At 39.7% G+C, this 15,636-nt stretch overlaps 1 protein-coding gene across 3 annotated transcripts in view; it reads left to right on the top strand.

The window, feature by feature from the left end:
- The window catches only part of SRRM3 (serine/arginine repetitive matrix 3), a 524,720-nt gene that overhangs the window by 493,795 nt on the left and 15,289 nt on the right, over positions 1 to 15,636 (top strand). The window lies entirely within an intron of this gene.

Genomic DNA, 15,636 nt, shown 5'->3' with positions numbered 1-15,636 from the left:
TCACATATATTGTAAAGCGCTATGTACCTGGATGGTGCTATATAAATATAGATATACATGCATAAATACTTTAAGAACCTCCGGTGGGCAGGTCCTTATTCACAGGGTGATCCTTCTGTCTCCTCTGCACAATCGACTACTCTCAACGCGTTTCGCCAATTCAGCGTCCCCAGGAGTTATAATTTAATCACAGTATCATCAAGCAAACTTTATATAGCACAGTCTATTAAGCTATTAAAAATATTTAGTGTAGTTATTTTTCAAATATCACTTCATATTATAAATACATTTCTATTAGACTTTAATGTTATGTTATGTGTGTTCTTGGTGATATTTTCCTTCACAATCATGAAATGAATATATACAATATACAAATCCTCTAAACAATACATAAGTCCTCTATATACTTATTTACAAAACGAAAATAAACTTTTTTAATAGTTATACATTTGCTCAAAAATCCTTTTATATAAAACCACTAAACTTTGCTCCCAATATTCTAAATATATTACATAATATTTGTTCTCTAAAAAGACCTCTCTCCCTTTTGATTTCCCCAGGACAATTCTTCCAATTAATGCAGTTACCTATTTTCAAATTGGTTTTATCTCTTATGATTTTTTTGGCTTACCCAATATAACTTCAGCCTCTATCCCATCCACTTTTTTTTTTTAATACTCTTATCATATTCTTTAAAAGTTTCTGACTCTGTTCTAATTTCTCTTTTAGAGAATCTTTTAATACATACTGAAGCAAATAGAACACATGACAATAAGAAAAAGATTTTAGATAATGAGTTTATGTGCATCACCAAATATAATGAAACAAATAATTTCAAAACCCTGGCAATAGTTTTACAAAAGATAACTTCCTTTTTTTATGTGAAAACCCAACAGTTATTTTTTACAAAGGCAAATATTCTTAAAGATTAATTGGCCCCTAGTTTATTTAGAATTGAAGAACAAAACAGTGAGATTTACTTACATAACTGTAAGCCTATTGGTTTCTTTAAATGTTTCAGTAGTAAGGCGTGTAAAGTTGGAAATTAAAACTAATTTAAATTGATGTCTAATATGTATAGTGAATCCTACAATATTAAACATCACATTAATTGTAAAACTAGTTTTGTAGTTAACATTCTGGAGTGCCCTTATGACCTCCAGTATGAGGGCAATATTATTAGACCATTACATTCACGCATTTTGGAACAAGTGCGAAACATAACAATGAAAATCCAGACACAATATTCCGAGATATTTTGCCATTTTTTACATTGCAAATCCCAACAGTCTTAAATATATGGGTGTTGAATGGGTAGAAAAGGATTGGAGGGGTGGGGATCACCCCTAAAAAAATAATTTGAAGAAACTTTAAATTGGGTACACTTTCTCTGGCATATAGATATATATATGTGGATATAGATTTCAGTGCATTTATAGTTTAAAATTGGCTTCTATTCCATTTTTTTAACTTGATAGTATTTTCTTTTTTCTGGTGCTAGTTTTGGGGATAAATAGATGAATATTGATTAGATTATTTTATAATTTTTCATCTTTACTGTATTTCAATGTTTTTGTTTACCAGTTGGATTTATTATTATTGTAATTGTAACACCCCCCCACCCCAATCGCAGATAGGGACCATGTGGGTAAATATACCTGTGTTACCACGTGTGGTGCTTTACCTGATAGGCTCACAGAAGGCTCACAGAAGGCCTGAACCTCCACCGCTGGGAGCCTGGGGTATACCTGCTTCTTTGGGTTACAGCGCCTCCACTTGTAAGGGATCCCAACGGGATGGGATGGTCCTCTTACAGGAACAATAATAATAATGCACGCACACAATATATGCTAGCAACCTTTACTAAAAGAAATAACCTTGGTTCTCTGTACCACACAGTAATATACAGTCATGTGAAAAAGAAAGTACACCCTCTTTGAATTCCATGGTTTTACATATCAGGACATAATAACAATCATCTGTTCCTTAGCATGTCTAAAAATTAGGTAAATACAACCTCAGATGAACAACAACACATGACATATTACACCGTGTCAAAATCCAAAGCCAAAATGGAGAAGCTATGTGTGAAAAAATAAGTACACCCTTACTGCTTCCATAGGAATTAAGATGCTTATCTTTTGTTTGTTTGTATGGAGCATTCAGGTGGGTGTTAACACAATGTGTGTGCAGTTAGAACCAGAAGCAGTTTGAACAAGGAAGCGGTTAAACAGGGTATAGTATATTGAAGTACAGTTTACTGTTAGTCCTTCTAAACTTCATAGTTGCTAGAATGAGCAGGATTGTAAATGCCACTCAATGCACATCTTGCCACATGTATGTGCACTTGGAGCAGCTGTTCCAAGGAGCATACCGCTGTGAGAAGTGTGAGCAAGTGGTCTCTTTAGAGTCAGAGATTGCTGATCTGAAGAGGCAACTTGCAATACTGAGGGACATTGGCAATCTTGAAAGGGAATTAGAGCTCATTGAGCAGGCCCTTGCTTTGACTAGTGGTGCAGATGGTGGCGCTGTTAGTGAGGAGCAGGTAGGTAGCTTGGTTGCCGTTAGTGAGGAGCAGGTGGGTAGCTAGGTGACAGTTAGAAGGGGAAGCAGCGGCAATAGGGAGAGGCAGGTCGTTTCTGAGCTGACACATCCTAATAGATTTGCTGTGTTGAGTGAAGATACTGGGAATGTTGGGGCAGAAATGGCAAGGCTGGGGGAGACTAATTCCTCTAGCAGCCAGGGGAATAGTTTCTCCAGCACAGTGGGGACTCAGGATGCTCAGATACAAAGAAAGATTGTGGTGGTAGGGGACTCCATTATTAGGAAGGTACTGTAGATAGGGCAATCTGTTGCTGTGACCGCATGAACCGAATAGTTTGTTGTCTCCCGGGTGCTCGGGGTTCGGCACATTGCGGATCGGGTAGGCAGATTGTTGGGGGGGCTGGGATTGACCCGGCGGTCTTGGTACACGTTGGCACCAATGACAAAGTTAGAGAAAGATGGAGGGTCCTAAAAAATGATTACAGGGATCTAGGCCAAAAGCTTAAGGCAAGGACCTCCAATGTAGTATTTTCTGAAATACTACCAGTGCCATGCACTACCACAGGGAGACAGTCAGAGATCAGGAAGGTTAATGTATGGCTAAGAAAGTGGTGCAGGAAGGAGGGGTTTGGGTTTTTAGAGCACTGGAACTCCTTTTCTGAGAGGTGCCATCTATATTCTAGGGACGGATTGCACCTCAATGAAGAGGGATCTTCTGTGCTAGGGGGGAGAATGCTAAAAAGGTTGGAGGAGATTTTAAACTAGGATGGAGGGGGGAGGGGAATGAAACAGATAATGAACAAAATGGAATAGAGGAGGATACAAGGTGGTATGGAGGTAGAATGGGGGCAAGTGCGAGTTTGACAAGCAGTGAGACACCCATAGTAAATACAGATAATACTAGAAAACTTCTAAAGACTAAACAGAGTGGGCGCAGAAAGGAAGGAGCAGATAAGATAATAGTACAGGCTGAAAAAAAACTTAAATGCATGCTTGATAATGCAAGAAGCCTGACAGATAAAATGGGGCAGCTTGAAGTATTAGCTGCAAGGGAGCAGTATGATATCATAGGCATTACTAAAAATGGTGAGATGAAACTCATGACTGGACAGTTAATTGAGAGGGTTATTCCCTTTTTCAGAAGGATCGAACAAATAAAAGGGGAGGTGGAGTATGTTTATATGTTAAACCAGATCTAAAACCTATTATAAGGGATGATGTTTATAAAGGGAATTATGAAAATGTAGAGACTTTGTGGATAGAAATTAGCAGTGGAGGTAAAAGTATTAAGAAAATGTTTGTGGGAATATGTTATAAACCACCAAATATCTGTGAGATTGAGGAAGCTAAAATACTTTTGCAAATGGAAAAGGCATCAAAACTGGGTCATGTTTGCATAATGGGGGATTTTAATTATCCAGACATAGACTGGGGCAATGAGATTAGCGTTACAACAAAAGGAAACAGGTTTTTGGGGGTGCTTAAAGACAATTATATGACCCAAATTATTGAGGAACCAACCAGGAGAGGGGCAATACTTGATTTGGTCATATCAAACAATGTAGAAGTAATAACAAATATTCAAGTCCTGGTACATTTGTGTAACAGTGATCATAGCATGGTCTCATTTGAAATAAATTATCAAAAAATAGATTTCTTGGGTTCAACAAAGACCTTAAACTTTAGAAAGGCAGATCTTAATAAACTGAGGTCTAATCTAGTAGTAATACAATGGGATGATGTTTTTGCAGGGAAAAATGTAGAAGATAAATGGGCAGTCTTTAAAACATTGTAAGAAAAGCACACTTATCAGTGTATACCCTTGGGTAATAAGTATAAAAGAAATAAATCAAAACCAATGTGGCTAAATAAACATGTAGGGGAGGAAATGGACAAGAAGAGGAAGGCGTTTAGATTCTTTAAGTCAGAAGGGACGGAGACATCGTATCAGAATTATAAGGAATGTAACAAAAATTGCAAAAGGGCAATCAAATTAGAAAAATGGATAATGAAAAAAGGATTGCAATAGAAAGTAAGGTCAACCCTAAAAAGTTCTTTAAGTACTTTAATAACAAAAAAATGAGAAAAAAAAATATAGGGCCCTTTCAGTGTGAGATGGGTAGGCAGATTATTATTGGAGATAAGGAAAAAGCTGAGGTATTAAACAAATTCTTTGCCTCTGTGTTTACCAGGGAAGAATCAAGTTCAATAGTAGTGCCACAACCTCCATATTAATGAACAATTGGTTAACTGAGGAAGAAGTTCATAAGCGACTTGAAAAAATTAAAGTAAATAAGGCACCTGGCCCCGATGGCATACATCCAAGAGTTCTCAAGGAGTTAAGCTATGTAATAGCCAAACCATTATATTTAATATTCAAGGACTCAATTACCACAGGCTCAGTACCACAAGATTGGTGTAAAGCAGATGTGGTGCCTATATTTAAAAAGGGAGCTAGATCACAACCAGGAAATTACAGACCTGTAAGCCTGACTTCAATAGTAGGGAAACTACTTGAAGGTTTAATACGGGATAATCTTCAGTAATACCTAATGGAAAACAAAATTATTAGTAATAGTCAACATGGGTTTATGAAGGATTGATCTTGCCAAACTAACCTTATTTGTTTCTTTGAGGAGGTAAGTCGGAATTTAGACCAGGGTAATGCAGTTGATGTGGTCTACTTAGATTTTGCAAAGGCTTTTGATACGGTTTCACACAAGAGGTTTGTGTACAAAATAAAGCAAATTGGACTCAGTAATAATATATGCACCTGGATTGAAAACTGGTTAAAGGACAGACAACAGAGGGTTGTCATAAATCGAACTTTTTCAGGTTGGGCTAAAGTCGTGAGTGGAGTACCTCAGGGATCAGTACTGGGACCCCTGCTTTTTAACTTGTTTATTAATGACCTTGAGGTTGGGATAGAGAACAAAGTCTCCATCTTTGCTGATGATACTAAATTGTGTAAGGTAATAGAATCAGAGCAGGATGTAATTTCTCTTCAGATGGACTTGGAGAGACTGGAAACGTGGGCAGGTAAATGGCAAATGAGGTTTAATACAGATAAATGTAAGGTTATGCATTTGGGATGCAAAAATAAAAAAGTGACTTACAAATTAAATGGAGCTATATTGGGGGAATCCGTGATGGAGAAGGATTTAGGAGTGCTTGTAGACTGCAGGCTTAGCAATAGTGCCCAATGTCATGCAGTAGCTGCAAAGGCAAACAAGATCTTATCTTGCATCAAACGGACAATGGATGGAGGGGAAGTAAACATAATTATGCCATTTTACAAAGCATTAGTAAGACCACACCTTGAATATGGAGAACAATTTTGGGCACCAATCCTAAGAAATGACATTATGGAACCAGAGAGAGTGCATAGAAGAGCCACCAAATTAATTAAGGGGATGGACAATCTAACTTATGAGGAGAGGCTAGCTAAATTAGATTTATTTACATTAGAAAAGAGGCGTCTAAGAGGGGATATGATAACTATATACAAATATATTTGGGGACAATACAAGGAGCTTTCAAAAGAACTATTCATCCCACGGGCAGTACTAAGAACTCGGGGCCATCCCTTAAGGTTGGAGGAAAGGAAATTTCACCAGCAACAAAGGAAAGGGTTCTTTACAGTAAGGGCAGTTAAAATGTGGAATTCATTACCCATGGAGACTGTGATGGCAGATACAATAGATTTGTTCAAAAAAAGGTTGGACATCTTTTTAGATGGGAAAGGTATACAGGGATATACCAAATAAGTATACATGGGAAGGATGTTGATCCAGGGATTAATCCGATTGCCAATTCTTGGAGTCAGGAAGGAATTAATTTTTCCCCTTAATGGGGTTTTTTGTTTGCCTTCCTCTGGATCAATAAGTAAGTATAGATATAGGATAAAGTTTATGTTGTTTAAATTTAGCATAGGTTGAACTTGATGGACCTATGTCTTTTTTCAACCTCATCTACTATGTAACTATGTAATGCCAAGGAGGAAAGACATCAGCAATGATCTTAGAGAAGCAATTGTTGCTGCCCATCAATCTGGGAAGGGTTATAAGGCAATTTCCAAACAATTTAAAGTCAATCATTCTACAGTGTGAAAAATTAATCAAAAGTGGAAAACATTCAAGACAGTTGCCAATCTTCCCAGGAGTGAACATCCCAGCAAATTCACCCCAAGGTCAGACCGTGCAATGCTCAGAGAAATTGCAAAATACCCAAGAGTTACATCTCAGACTATTCAGGCCTCAGTTAGCATGTTAAATGTTAAAGTTCATGACAGTACAATTAGAAAAAGACTGAACAAGTATGGTTTGTTTGAAAGGGTTGCAAGGAGAAAGCCTCTTCTCTCTAAAAAGAACATGGCAGCACGGCTTAGGTTTGCAAAGTTACATTTGAACAAACCACAAGACTTCTGGAACAATGTCCTTTGGACAGACGAGACCAAAGTTGAAATGTTTGGCCATAATGCACAGCGCCACGTTTGGCGAAAACCAAACACAGCATATCAGCACAAACACCTCATAGCAACTGTCAAGCACGGTGGTGGATGGGTGATTATTTGTGCTTGTTTTTGCAGCCACAGGACCTGGGAACCTTGCAGTCATTGAGTCGACCATGAACTCCTCTGTATACCAAAGTATTCTAGAGTCAAATGTGAGGCCATCTGTCCGACAGCTAAAGCTTGGCTGAAATTGGGTCATGCAACAGGACAATGATCCCAAGCACACCAGCAAATCAGAATGGCTGAAAAAGAAAAGAATCAAGGTGTTGCAATGGGCCAGTCAAAGTCCAGACCTCAACCCGATTGAAATGCTGTGGCTGGACCTTAAGAGAGCTGTGCATAAACAAATGCCCACAAACCTCAATGAACTGAAGCAACGTTGTAAAGAAGAGTGGGCCCAAATTCCTTCACAACGATGTGAGAGACTGATAAAGTCATACAGAAAACGATTACTTCAAGTTATTGCTGCTAAAGGTGTTCTACAAGCTATTGAATCATAAGGTGTACTTAGTTTTTCACACATGGCTTCTCCATTTTGGCTTTATTTTTGTTAAATAAATCATGACACGATGTAATATTTCATGTGTTTTTGTTCATCTGAGGTTGTATTTATCTAATTTTAAGACCTGCTAAGGAACAGATGATTGTTATTATGTCCTGATATGTAAAACCATGGAATTGAAAGAGGGTGTACTTTCTTTTTCACATGACTGTGTATATAGGTTCCCCCACCGGATACCAACAATGAATATCCCCAAAGTACATTGGGTGCCGGGCACAAATTCCCTGATGTCCCTTTCCCTATGTCAGGGCCCACCCAAAGTGTTGGAGATAGCGCTAGGATCAGGGCTGCGCAGTAGATGAACTGTGTCCCTGAACTTTAGCAAATAACTAAAGGGGCAGGGTCCCTGCCCAAGGGCCTGTCCCTATAGCAACCACAATCTAGGTTATAGGATTCGGGACTAACTGGGGCCTAGGGAGGTAACCTGGCCTAGTGCAGGGGCTACTGCTCCCTGCACATACAACCTCCCCTAACCTGCTCCCAGCTACAACTGACTTCCTGTCTCTCAGTGCGTGAAATGTAACTCTTTGCAGCAGGAGAATCTGTAAGCCCTTTTGGCTGTAATGCAGCATGTGATTTGAGTCAAAGGGCAGTCCCCAGAGGCTTCTGGGTAATATAGTTCCCTGTGGTGCCTTTTCTCATTGGCACTGCGTGCACTATCTTTAATGCACATGTGCGACTTTGTAATGGCCGCCGCTAGCTCTAACTGTGCATGTGCGAACTTGTAATGGCCCTGCGATACGGAGCACCACCTCCACCCATCCTCACTCCCTATAATGGCCGCCGCAACTGTCCTGCGCATGCCTGAGCCTCCGCGCATGAGTGAACCAAACAAACATAGCGCCGCCCTGCAAAGGGAGCCGCTGCCAGCCCGTCGCCACCCGCATCTCCCCACAGCAGTGGAGGTAAGGGGGGGGAGGGGGCAAGCAGGAGCACCAGAGAGGACCCTGACAAAATTAAAAAAAATTATAAACATCCCATCAGTTCTAGTTTTAAGATTAGATAAAACATACAGATGCAGCGGCCATTATTTTAACAAATCATGGCGCTGTTTTCATGTGCGCTGCTGTACTCCACGCGGCATGAACGCGGGCAACCGCCCCAGGCACACGTGTTTATCGTGGTTGCTTTATTTGAATTTCATGGATTGTGTGCAATTAAATGCAATGAATGAATTGTAATGTGTACAGTACTGTGCTACTGTGTCCATTTCAGGTGTTCAAAGGCCAGAACACTAAAATGCCATTTTATGCACTCGTGTCTTAAAGTGGTACGGTTGGAACAAATCCCGCGCCATGACATGGGTATTCTGAGGTATAAACCGCGTGATTTGTTAAAATAATGGCCGCTGCATCTGTATAACAAGATTGGTTTATGTTGTTTATTAATCAACTCCTTTGGTATTCTCTTTGTCGATTCTTAAATGTATTTTTTAAATTTATTTATAGATGTAGCAAGACTTAATGCCCTCAATGCCGCGATTTAATCTGGCTAATGCGGCTGAAGCGCAGGTGCATCGTGGCCGCGTAGCGGCTACAACTCTCACGGCCGGGAGGACAGTAAATTTCCCAGGAGGATTAAAGTTTTGGGGTTCTCTGCTTCTGGATTGGAATCCCGCTGATTTAATCTTACCAGGCCAGCCACCAGTCTGTAAGAGCTGTGCAGTGAGAGAAGAAAGAAGCAGTCTCTCTCGGTCTCCCTGTGCAGCTCTTAAAGCAGTTCTCGCACTTTTTATTATTATTGTTTGTACATAGGATTGAAGCAGGGGTTCTCCAGAGCTGAACCCCGTGAATTTCAGGTCCGGGGACCCCCTGCTTTCCGAGACACAGGCCTCTGTAGGGGCTGCCAGTATCATCTGCAAGTTTAAATCTCCCGCCTCACGGCCCCCATGATGGGGACATTTAAACAGCGCTGAGATATCGACACCCCTACGGAGGATTGTATCTCGGGAAGCAGGGGGTCTCTGGAGCTGAATTATATGGGGTTCCGCTCCGGAGACCCCTTGTTTCAAACATAACCCCCCTCTATTGACTAATGCCCAATATCGCTTTTAGCCAAATGTGACTAATAGTGCTTTTGGCCATCAACCAAAATAAATACACATATTTACCTTCTTCTCCAAAATAGAACATTAAAAATATATGTTAAACATAAAATCATTAACCCCGTCATTACCTTAGCTGTTAGCCACTAAGGTAATGAAGAGGGGTTATTAATTTCTTTTTTGTATATGTATATATATATATACACACAAATCATGAATATCTGATATCTGGCACTCCTTTAGTGATATAATGACCTGGTGCTTATGTCATAAAAAATAATAAAGCATATATATATATGTGTATATGTGTATTGCCAATGTGGCTATCTAGGCTCTCTAGGGTCTAGTTATCCACAGTGACTATCAATGATTTTTATGTTTAAAATGTATTGTTAATGTTTTGTCTTTTTTTTTTTTTTTTCCCAATTTGGTTAATTGCCCAAAACCGCAATTAGTCACATTTGGCTAATAGGGATATTGGACATTAGTCTAGAAGCGGGGTATGTTTATTGGACCTTTATGTTGCTGGTAGGGTGGGTGCGTTGAAGGAGGAGTTTAGATCTTAGCAACTAAGGTAATGAAGTTTTTTTTAAATATTATTTTTTGGACATTGATTTGAAGCAGGGGGTCTCCTGAGCTGAACACCATTAACTTCAGGTCTGGGGCCCCCAGCTTCCCAAGATACAGACTTCTGTAGGTAGTGCCGGTATCTTGGTGCTGTTTAAATGTCCCGTGGGCCATGACACAAGAGATTAACTTGCAGGAGATATTGACACCCCCTACAGAGGTCTGTAAATCTGTATCTCGGGAAGCAGGGGGTCCCCGGACCTGAGATGAATGGGGTCCAGCTCCAGATACCCCTTGTTTCAAACTTACAATATGTAAAAAAAATAATAATAAAAAGGAAGACTGCACTTCTCATCTGAAAGGGGAATAACGGTATTCTCTCCGCATCTCATGGCCCATCAAGTGATGGATTATCGTTGCGGGATCCCTTTCAAAAGCATGGAATCCTGCAGTGTTAATCCTTCCAGGCCCAAAGACTTCCTGCCTTTGTCTCTACATGAGGGCAATGATTGGGACACATTCGGGCCGCGTTCGTCCGCATTTTTCTCTGCGACCACGAAGAGAGTAATTCTTGCTACAGTACATCTGTATAAAATGCCTTACTATGAAATATGTAGTAGACGTAGGAATGATACAGGCACACAAACTTTGTCAAGGTCAGTGCTACAATACCCACATAAACACACATATATACCTTAAACTATTACCTTCCCCGCCAAACTCCGTCCACAACCTCGAGCCAACGTTGCCTCGTGTTATGTCAGAATGCTGACGTCATACCACATGGGACTGAGACGCAGGCTGATGATCATTATGGCTACCAGAGACGCCACCAAGAAAGTGTCTCCCGTCATCATGGCAACGAGGATGCTGAGACGGAGGGCAGGGAATCCCTGCAGTGTTCGGTGCTGTGACAGTGAAAAAAACACAGTATAAAAAGATAAATTAATATATAGACAGGAGTAGGAGGTTAATCCCATAAGGGAAACAACTGCTAACTTGCAGATATCAATAATTACATAATATTATTATACAAATTATAAAATTACATTCAAGTATCAAATAAATCTGGAATGCATACAGAGAATAATAGTGAAATAATAAATAATCATTGTTGCTTGTCCATAATACTACATCCAAAATAAGGACAGTGTCCACGGAGGTGGGCATGAACCCAATGCTGGAAAGAAAATAAATTATCAAAAAAAAGCACTTAAAATGCTGTTCTTCATTAAGTCCCCTGCCACTGCTAGTCTGCAGTGTGCGGATCCAGTAAGCCTCTTTCCTAAGGAGGGCTGTTTCCCTATCCAGCTTCCCTCATCTAGGTGGTACGGTCTCTATGCCCATAATCCTTAATGCTGAGAGAGGATGTCTGTGTTATATACAGTGCTGAACTAAGATTGTAGGTTTAGTGCCCTTTTTAATCACACTTGTAAGCTCTATAAAGCATAGTTTCATCATTCCCTATATACAGCAAACCACAGGGCCATTTAATCATATATACCACACGAGTAGTTCTTCATGTAATCCTACTCTTGATTTGAATACCCTTGCCACTCTGAGGATGAGAAAAGTTGTCACCAGTGACCAAGCTATTACACACAGAGCAATTTAAGCACCGGTAATTTCCTTATTTACCGTCACTCAAAAAATGAGTGGTTGAATAAAATGTTTTATCATCTGAATTAATTAACTTATTGGCTACATTCCTTCCTCTCCTGAAGGCTACAATAGGTAACTGATTATATACATCCGATAATATCTGGTCGCGTTGAAATATGTATCATTGTTTACTGAGGGTGGCTTTAAGGAAACCACTAGCACTTGTGAATTTAGTCGACAACACTAGCCTGTCTATATTGGACCCTGAAATATTACGATGAAATAATACATTGAGAGTTGTGTTGACAATACAAGGTTACATTCTATGAACAGAGGTTATCCGTTATATTTACAGACATTTCAGTAACAGTTAGAGACTATGGGGCCTATTCTAGTAGCTTCGATAAAATTGCTGTTATCTCGAACGGTGTGGCATGACCCCATCGAACGGTTTGACATTTGTGTTAACACGGTATTCAGAAAGAATCAGAAACCATTTCCACAAGTCTCACACCGGGAGGTAGGAAAATGCCAATACCGTACGGGACAGCAGTGATGGTATCTCAGCCTCTATCAAAGTGCAATCTGGCCACAGTCTGTAAGAGCTGCACAGAGAGAGCTGCACAGAGAAGTACACAGAGAGAGCCGCATCTCCCTGCACAGCGCTTACAGGCGATCACACTGCTTTTATTTGCATTTTAATTACAGTCTACTGTAGCAGGGGGACTCCGGAGCTAAACCACATTAATTTCAGGTCCGGCGACCCCCTGCTTCCCGAGCTACAGGCCCCGGTATGGGGTGCCATTATCTTCTATGCGTTTAACTTCCCGGTCATCTGACATGGGAGATTTAAACATTTCAGGGGGATACCGGCATCCCATACCGTGGCTTGTAACTCGGGAAGCAGGGGGTCCCCGTGGCTGAAATCAATGCAGTTCTGCTCTGGAGATCCCCTGCTACAGTACAAAGTTATTAAAATGTAAACAAAAACAGCTTCATTATCTTAGCGGCGAGCCGTTATGGCAATGAAGGGGTTAAACCCGAGTAACCGGTTTGTTGGGGGTACAGGGGGTGGATGAAGTGGGTAGTTGCCCCATGGTGGGTGGTTAGGCCTGCCAGGAAAGTTGCAAGAGGAGTTTACCACTTCACTACCATAGCAGTGGTAACCCAATAGGTAGGTGTGAAACCAGTTTAAAGCATGTACCCCTATACCAGAGCACTGAAGCTTTGAAGCTTGTTTAACAAGATATTGCACTAGTAAATTGTCCTAGTTCCATTCCACACTGAATCTCATTGCAAACTTTTAAGAGGGTAGTTACTGTGGAGTGGTTTGGGAGAAAGCCAGATTAGAGTTGGCTAAGGAAATGTTTCTTGTTATAATAAGCTCTTAATTGGGACTGGACACATTTTTCCATGACTTTGGATAGTATTGGGAGAAAAGAGATAGGTATGTACTGTTTTGGTCCCCACTTTGAAGACTATACTCTAACTCTAACAGTTTTCCAGGTCTGAAGGATATGATCTGAAGACATAATAGAGTTGATTTTGGAGGCAAGCTGTATGACAATTACTGGGGCACTGAGTCATAAGAACTTTGATTACAGTAGGTCAGGTCCACATTGGCAATTAGTTTTAACGTTAGTAATCTCCTCTTCAGATACTGGGACAAAGTGAACTACTGAGGAATTTATCCAGAAATACAGGGGAACAGTTTTAAACCATAGGAGATGCATAAATGCCAGTTTAATACTGACTCCATGCGAGTGCATATACTGTATTGGGATTTGTAAAAATGTTGCTTCACTATAGAAATGGACTTATCTATTTTGGTTTTGATTTGTCTGCACTCCACACAGTCAAGAGAAAGATAGTTACTTTTATGCCCGACACAAAGTAATAATCACAGGTACATTTATAGCTCTGATATTTATAGTAATGAATAGGTACAGCTTTGGTTGAGGTTGGTGTACACAATTCCTAACTAAATTAGACAGTTATTTTTCTTGACTTATGTTTCTGATTTTCCATTTCTTTCTATCATTACATCTCCCTCAAGTGGCAAATGGAGGAAACTGATTGGTAAAGAGGGAGGGTATTTCTACGATGTAGAAATGAAATAAGTGGCACAGGGTAGCACACAAAAGCAAAGGGTTTTTAAAAAGAAAATAAGAAAATTAAATGTAAAAAAAGTACTGTAACTAGCAGTAACGAATATATGCCAAATGGTATTTCTACCATTCCTACTGTATATACAGTATATTCACATTTGTAACAAAGGAAATGCATGCAAAACTGCAGAAATGTTTTAGTACCCATAAGTGATCCATATCAGTAAATCAATGCATCTGTTCCGCTCAGTTGCCTCAAATTCTCAATATAAATATACAAACTATCCCTGCTTTACCTTCCTCATTCTAACCACATGCAACATTATGAAATCCTTATATTTTTTCTAGTTGAATTGTTGATGTAAATTATTATCATTTGCCGGGGAAATTCACTCAGCCCATCATCTGTATTGTATCATGATTACGAATATTCCTGTACACAACGGGGGTACAAATTTGGAGCAAAGTGGACAAAAAACGGTGTCGTTTCTATTTTGCGTCTCTCCGCGTCAATGTACCAAGGTCTTTGCTTTAGGTTTTCCATCACATCTTTCAGCTTGTGATTTAGGGACTGTAAAGAGGAGAAGTGAAGTACTGTACTGTGCTTGTAATGACATGATGCACAGATTATATACAAATATATCCGTTTTGGTGTCGTTTTTGCGTAAAAACAATCAGTAAAGTCTGAAGTGGTGTAAACGTTTCTGGCTACCGATTGGCATCCCATTTAGGAAATTCTAACATTTGGCACAAATGCAAGCAGGAAATTGGGTAATGCAACACAAACTCTTATTCACACATTCTTTACATTGATAGATCACCCCAAAGTCTCCTCCTTGCAATATATATTTTTCACTACGTCTGCCAGGTGAATTGTGCTTAGTGTTTAGCAGACAGGGGCTTACATTCCATGCTATGGAATTCTCTACCGTGTCTTGAATGTATAGCAGCATCATAGAAGAGATTAAAAGTCCCCAGATGTAATTATTGTCAAGATCACTAAAATGTTTATAGTGTGTTACACATTCACAGTAATATGTTTCAGTACCCTTTTGCAGTTACTGGACTTATGTTGACTCCCATAAGATTTAGGTTCATGAAGGGCATGAATTAATGAGCTTCTCCCTCGTGAAGAAAATTCCAAGCTAAACATGGAAAGCAGAGGTGTATGTTGTTGGCTCAAACTGGGAAACTGGTTAGCTAAAGAACAATACCAGTGTCACTCAAACCTCATGGTTGGCCTCTCCAACAATACTAAAAATGCAAGGCCAGGAAAAGTGGGTTTGTGTCTTTTTTTATTCTTTATTATTTTTTTTTCTCTCTCTCTATCTCTCTTGCATTTTTGTGAATCTAATGATGCACTTATGTTGCCCCACTTTTCCCTTCTCTTCATACCTTACCTACTAAAGGAGGAAATGCCACTTTTTTGGTAAGTGGATGTTAACCAAGAGGGACTTAAATCAAAAAGATCACAATGTAACAAAAACTCAGAACATAGGGTGCTGATGAGAGCTCAACAGTACTCTGCCGGAAAAAAGGAATTCAGACAAAATAAAATGAAAAAAAGACAATTTTTTTTCCCAGTAACATTTGTGGATTTTATTTTGTTTTTTTATTTCTACTTTTTACCTGCTCCCCACCCCTCAATCTCTACCAGTTTCTGTGCTGTTTTGTCCAAATGTCTCTCACTCCTCAC

The sequence above is a fragment of the Ascaphus truei genome, chromosome 3 (genome assembly GCF_040206685.1).
Source record: "Ascaphus truei isolate aAscTru1 chromosome 3, aAscTru1.hap1, whole genome shotgun sequence".
NCBI lineage: Eukaryota > Metazoa > Chordata > Amphibia > Anura > Ascaphidae > Ascaphus > Ascaphus truei.
This window is presented reverse-complemented; position numbering and strand designations above follow the sequence as displayed.